We start from the raw sequence: 14,927 nt of genomic DNA on the forward strand, positions 1-14,927 counted from the left end.
AGCCAAAGGGGAAAACAAGCGTGACTTTAAGGACACCATAAGTAAAAAGTCACAGGAACAAAAAAGAAAAACAGAAGCATGCACGGGGACAATATTAGACAAAGAGAGGCATGAATTGCAAGGCTGATGTGGCCTGCAGCACATCAGGGTGGTGTTCTGAATTTTTTGGCAAAGGTTCATTAATGCCAGGTGATAATACTGTATGATTTGTATTGGTATCTCAAAATAACGGCTTGAGGGCGCGTGTGGTGTGTATCTTCTCCTGTGTTTGTGTTTGTTTGCGCCACATATCTGAATACGATTTGTATTGGCTTTGCCATCCCCTGTGTGCTCTTCCAGCAATGCATAATGTCCAACGTGCAATTGTCTAACTCTGACTCAAAAACATGCTCAAATGAACCTCACCTGAATATTGGTATAAATATGGGAATAAAGCATGAAATTTACTTTTTCGACATTCTGATTGCATATCATTGAAAAACTAAACGTGATTTAAATGAGCGTATGATTTGCAGCTAGTGTGTCTTGTATGCATGGTTTTTCCAACAGGTTGCAGTATAGCTTCTGTCCTTTATTTTGGTAAAACATGCACACTTTAAGAGACCTGCTACTCACGTAACACATTCCCTGTAGCTTTAAACAGCTCGTCGTCGACTAACAATTGGTGTATCATTTGCTTTCGGTACTTTTTGGCATTTTGTTTTACATGCACCTGACATAAGAAAACTGAAAATTACAATATACAAAACAATACAAATTTTATTTACAGCACTGCACACTCTACAATACACAGCCTAAAATGAAAGGCTGTCACACATTCAAGTAATTACAGTATTGTTGTACAGCTCATCGCCATATCTGAAAGGTGGCACGGCCTTGGAGACCAAAGAAGAGAAATTAGTTATACAAAGCAAGGGAACACAAGATAGGGTCAAAAACCCATTCTCCAAGTGTTTGGCCCAAGATAACCCCGGCACTAGCAAAGCAAGCACCCACTGTTTTACCAATGAGTACAAAACACCACTGAGGATTGGTCCCCAAATGTTCAAACCACTAGGCTGCAACTACAGTCAAGGGATGCTATGCGTTCCGCAGTATTACCAGTATCAAAGATTATGGAACTCAATGTCATTTAAATGGTAGTCGGCACCTGGGACAGAGCAAGTATTCCCCGATTCTGTAATGGACAGGGCAAAGGTAGTTATAGTGTGTGTAAGAATGATTTTATCTGTGCATAAATGCCTGCCACACCTAGAATGTTCCCTTTATGCAGTCTACCAAAAAGCAGAAATGTTTGTCTCAGGAAGACAAGCCTTAAGCATTATTTCAGCAAGTCACTCAATGTGACGGCTATCAGGCAAACCAGCACAGCACTTGAAAACTTCATGCTCTAAAAACAATTGTGGGGACACGCAAGCTCAGCATTTACCGCTATGACACAACAGCTTTTATGGCTCCTGTCTGCAGACTCTCATTCGTGTGAATCGACTTTGCTACTGCTAACACCTAGTATTTATTCTATGATACATATCAGTAGCCTATGCCTGTAAGTTATCCAATTATGTGGAAGACCACTTGTCTGGATACCTATAAAGCCCACTCTAACCAAGCTGTACGAATGCGTTTCCATGGCCTAAGGGTTGCCTGTCTTATTACCCAAAGATCCTGCAAGGTTTATCACCTCACACATTCATCTCAAAGGTGAAGCCAGAGACATCACATTGAGTACTCGGCCATGTCGCCTGTCTGAAATGTGCCCAAGATTTTCCACTCACAACGTCATGTTTTGTGCAGAAAAGAGGCTTTAACGTTGCTGCATCAAAAAAAAAAGGAAGAAGCCAATAGCTGAACATCTACGCTACATTAGGCTCTGCTGGCTCACAAGACATTTGACCACAGTGCCAACAGCCAAGTTATAGATGCAGCTGTGGTAGAGGCTGTACCACAGAAACAACAGATGAATGTGGTCAAGATAAAATGAAATCGCTTTGTTCACAAATTCTTCAATACATCATGAAAAAGAATGGCTCACTTATGGATAGTATGACATCTACTGTGTTCAATAGGATTGTACCTTCAGGAAGTTATCTTTTGAATGCAATCTTAAGAATATATTGTGGTGTTCAATTTAGGCTGTACACATAGCAGACGTGCAAAATATGAAACACATTCTGAGGGTTAAATGCAGAGAGGATTGCTGAAGCTGATATAATAGGAAAGCATAGGGATACTAGATAACGTAGAAAACACATGTGACAATAGGATAGGTGTAAGTAAAACTAGTGCAGCTGTCACTTATGAGAGCAAAAAGTTATACAACTCAGTACTAGCACAATGGTACAAAATGTTGAAAAGTGATGATGAAACAAAAGTTTCCTTGAAAGTGCTTCTACATAAATGAAATGAAAGTGATTGGCATAAAATTTATGCCCCTTCCTTAAAATTCTCAATTTAAAGCTCACAAAGAACAATGAAGATAAGGCTACAAAAGCAACTAACAGAAAAAAATAATGAAGCAGTTATACACAGCTGCAATCATTCGATAAACATCTCGAGTGATGAAGCCATGCTCCAGTGGCTTAGAGCATGAATATGTGAGCTTTACCAACCCTCTTTTAACATATGTGAGTGCCGGTGGGCATGTGGCAGCAGCAAGAATGTGTCAAGAAGCAACTGGCCCAGATAGCAGCCTCATAATAGGGGTACGGAAGGTCTACACACAACACTATCATTGAGGGAGATATTTTATGGAACAAGATATGTAGCAATGCACAAAAGGAGCAAAGCATTTTGTAGAGCTGCAGTCAAAAATTTATGAAGGACAATCTTATCAAAAAGTTTTTATTTCATTCCTGCACTTGTGCATCATTATTGTGACTATGGGTTATATAGTGAAACATGAAATGTCAAGCAATTTATCTCGTACACAAATGAATGCATTCTTTCCCCTGCAAAGCCACCTTCAAGAACTTTTGCCAGTGGGTGCACATACACATCAATATCACCTAGTTACAAAACAGAGAAGTCAATAGTTGCCTTTGTAAAAAAACTGAAGAATACAAAAATGTTCATTGATAGCCGAGCCACACAAATGATGCAGAGGTTAAACAGGTTATCTGGGATCTTGATTAACATCACTAAAAAGCATCAGTAATTGCAGTGCAAAATGAAACTGGCAAATTTTGCAAAAGTGGAATCTAAAATTGCCAAAATGGGTTGACAAGTTGGCGGGGGCCTCAATTTTCGTGCATACAACAATGAAAGACAATGACCACCAAATAGATGCACAAATTATCCTTGGGAAAACTAGTTGATTGCTGTTCATCTACATTCAGCATATGAAGGAAGCAATAGAAAACAAGCATAAAGGCAACCAAATACAAAGAAGCACAGCTCGCTTCACTCTGCAGTTTGTGGAAAAACACAGTGGGCACCTCACGTTTCACCCTAGTAGCACACAAGATAGGTGTAACGAAATGGACTCTGCAATGGTAAATGACTGCAGACACATCCACCAGGGTGCACGTATGTCAAATATTCTCACTGAAGTAGTACATCGCAGACTGCCTGCTTGCCACAAACATCAAAGTGAATTGTGAACTATTGGTGCACGCACGTCCTACTCAGAATAGCACTTCTGGAGGTAGAAGGAGAACGTTTTTGTACCTTCCTGTGTTTCATAGACATGGAGCACTTAATAAAATGCACACTGAGTTTAAGCAGAACACAAAAAAGCAAAGTATACAACAAAGAATGACAGCTCTCAGCAAGGGCCACAGCACTTATAGAAGAATACACTCAGTATGTCTACAGATGGTAGAAAAAATTATAGAACCAAGGAAAGGTTTGGTTTGGTTTGTGGGGTTTAACGTCCCAAAGCGACTCAGGCTATGAGAGACGCCGTAGTGGAGGGCTCCGGAAATTTCGACCACCTGGGGTTCTAACATCACACTAACGTGTACTAACATCCCACAGAACACGGGCGCCTTGCTTTTCGCCTCCATCGAAAAGCGGCCGCCGAGGCCGGGATTCGATCCCGCGTCTTTGGGAACAGTAGTCGAGCGCCGTAACCACTGCGCCACCCCAAAGCTGAACTTGGTTCTTGCACATGCTATCAACAAAATGTACACCAAAGAGATGGTTATATCTCAAAACCACAGAAAAAATTAAGACTTGGACGGCTTTTCAGCAGTATGCTATCGAACATGACACAGTAAGAATGTGCACATTGATCACTTGTGGCATATATCAAAATTATGACAGCGAGTGAAAATCTCAAGTGCAGGTGATCAAGTTGTTCCTGTCCGAGTTAATATAAATGTTGCACGTCCTCTTCCTTGTACTTGTTGATGTTCCTGCTGCGATTACCATTTGCAGGTGGCGTCAATGTCATGTGATCTGCACACACTACAAGCTGTAACGATCTTCAAAAAGAGCTGTCCATCTGCATAGCACTTCACATCTGATGTGGCCGTCCAGGGACAAGGCCTAGCCTCCCAGATTATACAAGCCTAGCAGAGAGGTTAATGATGTTGAATATGGCCCCAGGACTTCTCGCCCACATAATGACTCGGATCGGAAGTGCTGCAACGGCTGCACAAGGTCCACACGATCACCTGCAAATGTTTAGTGCATAAATTATATGCAAATAAAATATCAAACACGCATTGCACAGGAACATTCAAAATCATCAAAGCTGCAAGCTATGCTGCGGTAAAGTGTAATTTATGAATGCAAGAAATGGTCAGTGCAAAACCTAAACCTAATTGTGAACCATTTCCGTAACGGGTAAAGACGGCTTGGTGGCGGAAATTGTATTGTGACGGCTAACTTTTTTTTTTTTGCAATTAAAGGAACGACTTATATCAGGCGATTTCACTTGTTTTTCTTTTCTCGGTCGTCGAAACCACTAACCAATAAATCTTGACAACTACAAGCACATTCAGTTTTTTTTTTTTTAAGTTCGTGCAGTGTAGAGAAGTTGAAGAAAATTATAATGCGTCGTAGAAATATGCAGCTAAAAGCAACGCAAAATGTTGATTAAAAATATCGGATTCGCCGCATGCGTCCTGTAAGTATTCCTTTAATCTTCAGTCATTTCCCGCCTGCGTACAACTTGAATGCGAATGACGCTGTATGAACAGTCACCTTTACAGGTTTTCCTATTACACTTACCTCTGTGATGCTCGACGTGCTGCACCATTTCCAGCAGATTGACTGCGTTGCCTTGCTGGTCGACACCCATCGAGAAGCCCGACACATTCCGGGAGCTCGTGGCTCGGCCGAACGAATACATTTCGTGCCATCCAACATCAGCGGTGTTCACCACTGGCGATCACACCCGAAACACCAGTAGCTCAACAGTTCAACACTCCGAGCGCAGGGCAATTCTCGCCTCGGAGCTTGCAAAGCCGCCACACCGCACTCCTCGTCAGATGACTGATCTGACTGAACTGACGAGCTATCTTTCAAGACAATTTGACAGCATTGCTGTGCTGCAGCAAATCCTCGATTACTACTTGCAGACGACGAACGGCACGAAGACCACTCATAAGCGTACAAGTTCTTTCTTTCCTCCATGTAAGCTATAGTGAACTAGAATATATATTCTAGTTCACTATATTGTAAGCGTACCTCCCTCCATGCCTCCCTCCACGGCCGCCGCCATTGCTGGGTTATCATAACCGCGCAGACCAATGATTTCTTACCATGGGAAGAAAGGGTTTGAAATGAGAAAGCAGTTAGCGCCGTCACGCGGCCGCACGCTTCTGCCCCCATTGGAGATTGTCTCAAGCCTCCTTTATTTCATACGCGCTCATAATTTGCCTTTCTATTGCGTTTAAAAAGCCATGCAAGGTGTATATAAAGTTATCCTTTTACTTTTAATAACAAGCTAAGAAACTACGGTAGGCTAACGGCTGCATAAATCAGCTTGCCTGTCGCCATAGTCTCATTAGCATAATTCGGGCACCTCGCCACTCGGCGAAATTATGGCGGCCAAACTAGCCAAACGTCAGCATTTTCGGTAATGGCGGCACATCAGTTACGTCATGACGCGTCAATTTGACGTAACCTAAATATGCTTGCGTATCACGTGTTTCACGTGACATAGCTCCAGCCAATCAAATTTGAGCATCCGCTCCTTCCCAGTATGCCATTATTTTCATCACATTGGTTAATCGAGCGTAAGTGTTCTCCAAACCACCATCAGTAACTTTGCTTCCACTCCAAAATCATTCGTATTCGTCATCCAGGCAACAAGGATAGCTCCGGTTGAAATCAATTTTCACGGCTACGTCATTTTGACGTAACCGCTAAAAGTGCTTGCCTCAACTGATTGTTTCGCGCCACAAGTTTGAAGCACGTGACTCTTTTCAGAGCCAATCAGAAAGACAATATGGCGCCGCCAGGGGAAGGCGAATATCGAGGATCGGGCCCCGGGTGCGAGATAATGCCCTCGACATGTTTACTGCCGAGGGCATGCGCAAGCAGTCAATGCGGAAATCGCATTGACTGCTTTTTCGCTTGTGCCTGATCACCGCATGGATAGCGTGTTCGTCACTGGGGCTTTTCCGCGCTTTTTGCTCGCCGATGTGATATGCGTCCTCCTACGCCGGGCAACGCCCTTGCAGTTCTCTTATCGCGGGAACCATATATTGCGCGCTAAGTCGCCGCAAAGTTTGCTCCGAATGCTACGTAACAACATTTATGTTATGAGAAATGCGATGCGGTTCAAAATTATTTACCCACAGGATCCCACCAAGGAAGTCAAAAACAAGCAGCATGGCAAAAACTAGCTAGTGCATACAGTAAGGCTTGACAGGAAATAAATGTGTCACATGAAGTTATGTCAATTCTCCCTTATTTCCTCACTCTTCCACACTACGCGTCGGTTTAATCTTGCAGAAGAATTTACTTGGACGTCCTTCTTTTTTTATTCCGCTCTAGAGATCATACACTCCGCCGAGGCGTGGTAAAAGAGTTGTGGGTTAACAGAGCATGAAAAAATATGAGCGCATGAATTTCAAACTGTAATGCGATGTCGTAACAGAGAAAAGCGCTAATCTGCGACCGAAAAAAAAGCATGGTATTTAAGCTAACTATGAACACATTTGCTATCAGTGCAAAGATAGGGATGCCGTGAGCTACCAGGGCTTGGATCCCATCCACAATGATTCAAGGCAGGATGTCAGGGGAGGCAAACATCGAGATCCTGGCCCTCCAGGCGTTTAGGCTCCAGTTTCACCACTTCGGACCTGCTCTGGGCCCGCATTCGAGGAGGCGATGTCCGAGTTTGCATCGTTATCGAAGTGTCGTTATCTCACGTGACCCTGAGTCATCTGATTGGTTGAAACGCTGGAACTGTGTGTTGCCACATCGCCTCCTCTAGGGGCGGTGATGGTTGCCACTGGTTGCCACTACGGAACCGGAAAAGGGGGCAACACCATGTTCCGGCGTTTCCACTAATCAAATGACTTCAGGTCGGGGAGATAGCGACACTTTCGATAACGACGCAAAGTCGGAATACGGGCCCTGGGTTGCCATTCAAGAGGAATGGCAGCTTATGCAGGTGGACATAGAGCTGGTAGACGCGCTTTATCAATCACTGCCGGAGCGTATAGAGGGCTCAGGGTGGAGCCACTCGCTTCTAGATTGAGTTGAATGAAGTGCTTGTTGCCTTATTTTTGTTTTCTTCTTTAGCCAGTGACAAAAGTACCTGCCCTTTTTCTAATTCCCATGCTAAGAAGCCGGGCTACTTTCTTTTTGAGACATAGAGAGCGTTGTGGGTGCGTGCGTGTAAACGTGTAAATACGTCATAGATAATTATGTTCAGAAACATGGTGTGAACAAAACTATCCTTAAAATAAAAGACGAATCTGAATTCTAAGGTGTAGCAAACGTTTTGTGAATAAGATTTCTCATTTTTACTATTGTATGAAGTTTTCACACATAAGGGCTTTACTTGGAAGACAACCACAGATCCGAAAACATTTTGTTCCGTCAGCAGCATTCGAATCAAGCATGCAAGGAGAACGAGCTGCGGCAGCTTAGCGCGCAACTTTTTGTTCCCACTATAAAAATTAGTTGGTGCTTAGCTTTAAGCCCGGTAGGTTGCGAAAGCAATAATAGTATGGCTATACGCTATAGTTCCGCTCCTAGTGTAGCCAATTGTGGTGTACCATATTGACCGTACGATTAACACAGGACACACGTTGGGCTTTACTATTGTTTAGCTTTATTGTTTTTACTTATGATGACACTTCGGTGATCACTGAAGTTGTGAGACTTCCGTCGTTGCCGCCTAGTTGCGTTCCTGCATTCTTGACTGCTGTGTGAACACGTCGACAAGGAGTCTTCACTGTTCAAAGCGTCCATTACATTACATTCGGAGTCGTCACCGTGGTTGAGGACGATTCAAGAGAAGCGCGACGCGCTCATCTAGCTGCATTATGAGCGCGCCGTCGAGCGAGACGCTGTTCCCGTTCTTCATCTGTCTCTGCAGCCCGCTGTCGTTTCCTGGCTTCATCGAGACGGAGTGACTCTTTTTTCTGTTTATCAGGATGCATAGCGAGTGCCTCAGCTGAGCAAGCGCGAGCATTTATAAGCCCATCGTTTTGTTCCTCCTCCTCTCAACTGCGAGAGAAGAGGTGACAGCAGCGCCTCCACTCTGTAGCAGCGCGGCTCCAGCTGCAGCGCGCGGTGCCTACCGACCGCCGCCACCCGACGACTCGACTTGGTAGCCCTTCTCTCGCTCGTTTTCCTCCTCTCAACTGCGAGAGAAGTGACAGTACAGTGGCTAGAATGATAAAGTGTGATTACCGCCAAGCGGCGCCTATGGGGAGCATTGAAGCCGTCTGGTGATGTTTCCGCTAGATGGCGCACCTATTCTAGCCACTGTAAAACCCCTTGATACTTTGAAAGTTACGCCAACGATTGAACTTTGCCGCCGCCGCGCTACCTCGACTTCTCCTCGCCCCTTCGCTGAAGGCCGGCTCTCCGCCCGATTTCCTGAGCGACGATTGGTCTTTCTGCCGTTGCCCTTGGAAACCAACGCGCGTCCGGCGTTTTCCTTGTGTTTTCTTTTTCCTTCGCGCCATTTTTCTCCTATTCTCGGCGAGCGAATATTGCGCGCTGTGCCTTTATTGCAGCGTGCAAGCTCTATGCCGTGCTGTTGCGCGTACAACTGCAGCAAGCAGCCTGAAGATGGTTATGCGGTATTCATGATACCTCAAGGCAAGCGTGACGGCTTGCGCAATAGTCAATGGATTTACAAGATTAGCCGAAAGAAGTTTATTCCTAGAAAGAACAGGGTTGTTTGCGACGTAATGCGCCTTTCTCACTCCCCGTAATAACGCGTCACCTGACGCTGCGTTTTCTATTCCTGCTTGCTCCTCAATATTTTTGCGGCGGCAACATGTTCATTGTATAAAAATAAGGTTGTCCTCTGCAGCATGCTGAATATTCTGCGAGGCTCCAAAGCTCCATCATTTCACACGCTGTCGACTTCTGTAGTCAAAAATATGGCACTATAATCTGCTTTTTGCTGTCAGTGATAACTGAAAAAGTACAGACTCTCGATTGCATTTGTCGCGATTATGCTAGGATCCCTGGCCTCCTTCACTAAATATCAAAATTGTGGCTTGTAGAGGAGCTAGTCTTTCCAGCTTGTACTTGTAGTCTGCGTCGGTTACTCAGGAGCAATGAATGCTGGCCCTGAAAAACTCTTTGGCAAGTAAACCCGAGGTATTGCGGGTAATCTGCACTAGTTAGGTCGTACGGCATGTTTTTTCAATTCTTGAATGTATCTTGCCATGCTTCGACGCAGGCATGGTTTAAAAAGTATGCGTTCGTTTTATCAGGGATACGGCCAATGTGCAGGAGGTGTTCACATGATCACACACTCTTCACTTTAACCATGACTACTGGGCGTTGGCAGGTTACCTTCGCTTTAAAAGCTGGAGGTCTAAAACCGCGATTCCGCGTATTCATTTACTGCGAGAAATGTTTTCCCATGTCAAATCAGCCTGAATCATTGCATCAATTTTCTGTATTTACGAAACTTCTACAATCAATAATGATTATAGTTATGATGTAAAGATAGGGGAATATTTTGTGAGCAACAATTCTTAACACTGTAACATATTACTAATTTCAATTGTATGCAAGATTTTTTTTTCACCTAGCCTGAGTGATTAACTCATCACTCTATGTTCTAGCTACATTTCACTGAAGACCGGTTTGAGCCGCCAATATTACACGAACTCGAAAAGAAATACTGAGGCCCAATGCAGTTCCATCAATTTTCTCTCACCGACCTGTCCTGAAGCAAAGGAAGCCTCCTCGGCAGAGACATGAACCTCACGCTGATAGTAGTCAGTTACTTCTGTGGCTTGCTCTTTTCCCACCTCCATTTATGAGAAAAGAAGAAAGTACAAGAATTAAAAGTCAATGTATAGTTGTCTCGTCAGATATTATGAGGTAATAGAGATATAACTGACAACGTAAATAAATGAAAAGTGAAGTATATCAACGGGTCATGAAACGGTATTAGACTAAATAGTGATGGTTATGAATAGTGATAGCTAATGATGGTGACTGTTACAGATATTAATAGTAAATGATAGTAATAGGCCCGGAAAGTGAGGTGATAGTGTTCGTTGCGAATAGTGACAGTTATGATAGGACACTTGACGGCCTTAGATATAGTGATAGATAGGATAGCGATAGTTAATTAGTTGGCAGTTATATGCTTTCTCATTTCCGCACGTTTAAGACTTACGTGTCCCCTGTTTTTTTTATTTGATTGTTGCGTTCAATGAAATTACGCTCTTTTACATAGCGCATGAGGCCACAGCATGCTTGCCCCAGAACGTCAGTGTATCGGCAATAGGGCCTACCACTTCTCCCAGTGTACTCTGCTGTCTTTTAACCACACGTGAAATCAGTGAGTGGCCGCGTACTCATAAAATTATTTACTTCCTCCATCAGCATCATATCAAGACAGCCGTGGCAAACCTGTTCCTTGCCTCAAAGTTTGATTTTATACAAAATTAACTAATTAACGCAGATAATTGCGGATCGCTAACTAGCACAGTGCCATTACACTTAGCCCAAGCTTTTCAACGGTATACGGTTCGATGTTGCAGCTAAAATGTAGATTTTAATTGCAATTTACTAAATATCAATTAATTTGGCCCAGTAATTGATCAAAATACATGTACAATTAACCAATAATCCAATCTCATGGTTGATCACGTTGTCACGTGATACTATGCTTAGACCGATAGCTTGACAGTAGCGAATTAGACCAAGTCCTGCTTTGACCTTCTCTGATTTTGAAGTTCAAAGCACCAGCCTGGATCGTTTTCCGAAGTTTTACCGCGGTGACAGATTTCACACTCTAAAAAAACAAACACAAAGTCAGAGGCAGTACTAGATTAGGTGCACAAAGAAACACCTTATCATGTGACTTAAAAAGTGTCTATAGCACAGAACTCGCCTGAAAGCTTTGTTTATCGGTATTCCCCATTCAAAAAGTTCTAAGAAGAAACCAATCAATTCATGAACGTTGCTTTCGGCATTCTCAATGCTTTTCTCGCAATTTTTCAAAATTTTTTAGCACTCCTGAAGCGCCGACCCGGTCCAAAAGCTCGCGCTTCACTCACTGCTGCGGCCGGCCGGCGGGCGCCAAGGAGAAAAAGCGTGTCGTGCGCAGCGCTCGCCGCCGCCGCGCGAGGAGAATCGAGGAGGAAAGCGCGGCGCGGAGGATAGTGTCACTACTTTCAAATTATCAAGGGATTTTAAGCCACTGTAGTGACAGCAGCGCCTTCACTCGGTAGCAGCGCAGCTCCAGCTGCAGCGCGCCGTCCCTACCAACCGCTGCCACCCGACTTGGTAGCCCACCTCTCGTAGCTGGTATGGCGTCACAGTGACGTCATCATCTCATCCGCGGCGCGCCGTGCCTATTCGACCGCCGCCACCCGATGACTCGGCTTGGTAGCCCATCTCTCGCAGCTGGTATGACGTCACAGCCATCTGGGGTCATTAAAGGTCAAGCGTGCCTATGGCCTCGAGATCGAGCAGAGTCGCCACCTTGCGGCTCAGCGGCGAAACCTACTCAGTGCGGATGCGTTTTCGCGTCGCATGCCAGCCCGCAGTGATTTACGCGCGCGCATGCGGCTTGTACAGAAGTGTTTTTGTTTGTTTCGCAGTTCCTGTGAGCTTTTGCTCACCTATATGCCTCTTGCAAAATAAATATGAACAGTCTATTACCCCACGCTCCATTAAAAATATATATATCCCACTCGAAAAAAACTACAGAACTGTGTCAAAAATACGACAAAATATCCTGTAGTTCTGTCGTAACCATCACATTTTTCTGTAGTTCTGTAGTTTTTCTGTAGTATATTTCTGTTGTCTGTAGTTCTGTAACACGTTTCTGTTGTAACTACAGAAATTTGTGATGTTACTACAGAATGTTCTGTTGCCATAACAGGTTTTCCGTCAAAAACCGCACAGAAATTTTGTCGTAACATCAGAACATTTTCTGTAGTTTTTTCCGACTGGGATACTTGTCCGTATCGAGCATGTCATGCTTGGATAAGGACATCATCCATCGCGGTCTTCGGAGCTTGATATCCTTTGACATGCAATGTCTCAAACGAAGTGGTACTGTCGTTACCGCGGTGTCAAATCAAAACAGGTCGTTGCCGTCAATAAAAGTTAATGCAAACGCTCAGAAATCGCATATTCCCGTTTCTGTTTGGAATACCGCAGCTACTAAAACATATGCCACCGCAGACTGCTTCATATAGCAGAATGCAGTTGGAACAGACCACTCTATGCCTACTACGCCGTCTGTATGCACGATAGAGTTGTGTGAGTACTTTTCTGCGGCCGAGAGCCATCCCTTCCCTTCAATAAAGGCTTCATTCATTCATTCATTCATTCATTCATTCATTCATTTTTTTTTACTTTTAAACCTCTGTCGCGGCCGGTGTCTCAATGGTAAGGGCGACTGCTGATTTCGAGAATGGGGGATTCAATCACAACCGTTTCGAAAGGCGTTCCCCTGCTGTGGGATTTGACTGCACAATAAACAATCCCACGTGGTTAATGTGGTGTTAATAATGAAAAAAAAAACGACACCAAAACCAGCCTCTGCAATCATCCGTCATAGCAAATGCCGCTTTCATGCGTTATACCCGGGCCAATATGGATTTCTTTTTTTTTGAAGGCTTCTGTGCATCCGTAAAAGTTTTAGTGAGCACATTTTGCTTTAGAGAAATGCTCGAATGTTTGGGAAACATATTCCCTGCACCTAATTGTTACCCTAAATATTACATAACACACCTAGATCAATGTACTTTACTGGTAGCCTATTATATTCATTATAATCCCTTTTCGTCCAAGTGCTGTCTTCCGACAAAACTCGTCATTTCTGATAAGGGGAGTAAAACAGCTTCATGCGGGCTTAAATATCAGTGTTTAGTTCGGGAATAAATGCATTTTTATAGTCGCATACATGACCTCCATTTCTTTCGGAATAGTTTTATATCTGGCATCTGTTTTGGAAGCAACCCTAATATTTTACTTCGCATAAGATTTAGTCACTGCTAAATAATTAGTGATAAAGAAATTTTCAGCCTGTAAAATTGCTTCCCAGAACATGACAGTGCCCATGCGCAGTTTATAACGATGTCTTCGCAGCAAGTAATTCGTAGCTTGCCCTTTAACGTTACTGAAAATTAATCGCTGATCATTGTAAATTCTGTCAAGTGTGTAAAAGTTCTCTCACACGGTGAAATTTATTCGCATTGCAAAACAAAATAATTACACTACTAATTTACCATTATATATTAACATCACACACATCAGAAATCCATTATACTTTCCTCGGTTTCAGGAAATCATTTACAGTTAGTGGCGCATGCATTAATACACTATCACATTCTATGACAGTGGCCGCAGAAAGCATCTCGGCAAATTCAATCCACTCAGCGCTGTACACGTGAACAATCAGCTTTCCTGTGCGGCGATGTTTCCTGTATAGTGTCGGCGTGATCTCATTTTTGGGAAATACTTGTGCGTGGTTGTCTGGAGCCAGAGTTGATGTGCACTCAGTCTAAAGCAACTCGCCATACAGTGCGCTGCCAATGCTACATTTAACCTGCTTAATCCTCGAGTCAAGTACGATATAATGAACCATGCTTTCTCGATTCAATCTAAATTACTGCAGGTCAGAGCAAGAACCTTGTATCTGCGTGGGCTTGACACTAAATTTGCCGGTCTCACTCGCATGAGACACGCGCAAACTGTTTAAAGGTCGATAAGAAAAATAAAGGTGTCATTAGGCAGGCCCAAGTATTAGGCGCGTGAGCGCGGTACAGCGCAAGAAACGCGTGCAAAGTAAATCTAGAAGAGTGGTGGTTGCGTGCTTTGTTTTCCTAAAATCCGCTCTTCTTCTGCTGCATTGGCGAAATCCTTGGATGTTTTTCTGCAATATTGCAGAAATACTACAGAAGACACGTTTTCATCGCCAACACACCCGCCGTAAACTCGAAAGCAGACCTACGCAGCGTGCGTTTCTGCGAGCGCCGCCGGCTGCCAATCCACACTACCGGAGCGACGGTGGCGCCATCTCTAGGTCGATCTCGCGGCGAATAGCGAAGGGCTGAAAATGGAAGTAGTATTGCTTTCGCAATAAAAATACAAACAGCGTTGTCGGGGCCGCGAAGGCCACTTCAACGAGCAAAATGTGCAGAAACGCCCCTGTGACGAGCGCGCTATCCATGCGGCGATCAGGCAAAAGGAAAAAAAAACAATCAAATGAAGCCCCTCACAATCAAAGTGAGCTGCGCGCCTGCTATCATCAGCCACCGTTAAAATACCGACAGCATTATCTCCCACCGATGACTATCGCTTCG

General features: G+C 43.9%; 1 long non-coding RNA gene across 1 annotated transcript; it reads right to left on the reverse strand.

Moving 5' to 3' along the window:
* Positions 1-650: 650 nt before the first annotated feature.
* On the reverse strand, positions 651-5,646 carry LOC146201232 (uncharacterized). Its single transcript, XR_014705298.1, has 2 exons — positions 5,176-5,646; positions 651-4,616 (listed from the first exon to the last, which is right to left on the reverse strand). It is a non-coding gene; the product is annotated as an uncharacterized LOC146201232 (long non-coding RNA).
* Positions 5,647-14,927: the final 9,281 nt, after the last annotated feature.

The sequence above is a fragment of the Amblyomma maculatum genome, chromosome 2, assembly GCF_055883805.1.
Source record: "Amblyomma maculatum isolate TAMU_Amacu chromosome 2, ASM5588380v1, whole genome shotgun sequence".
Classification (NCBI taxonomy): Eukaryota; Metazoa; Arthropoda; class Arachnida; order Ixodida; family Ixodidae; genus Amblyomma; species Amblyomma maculatum.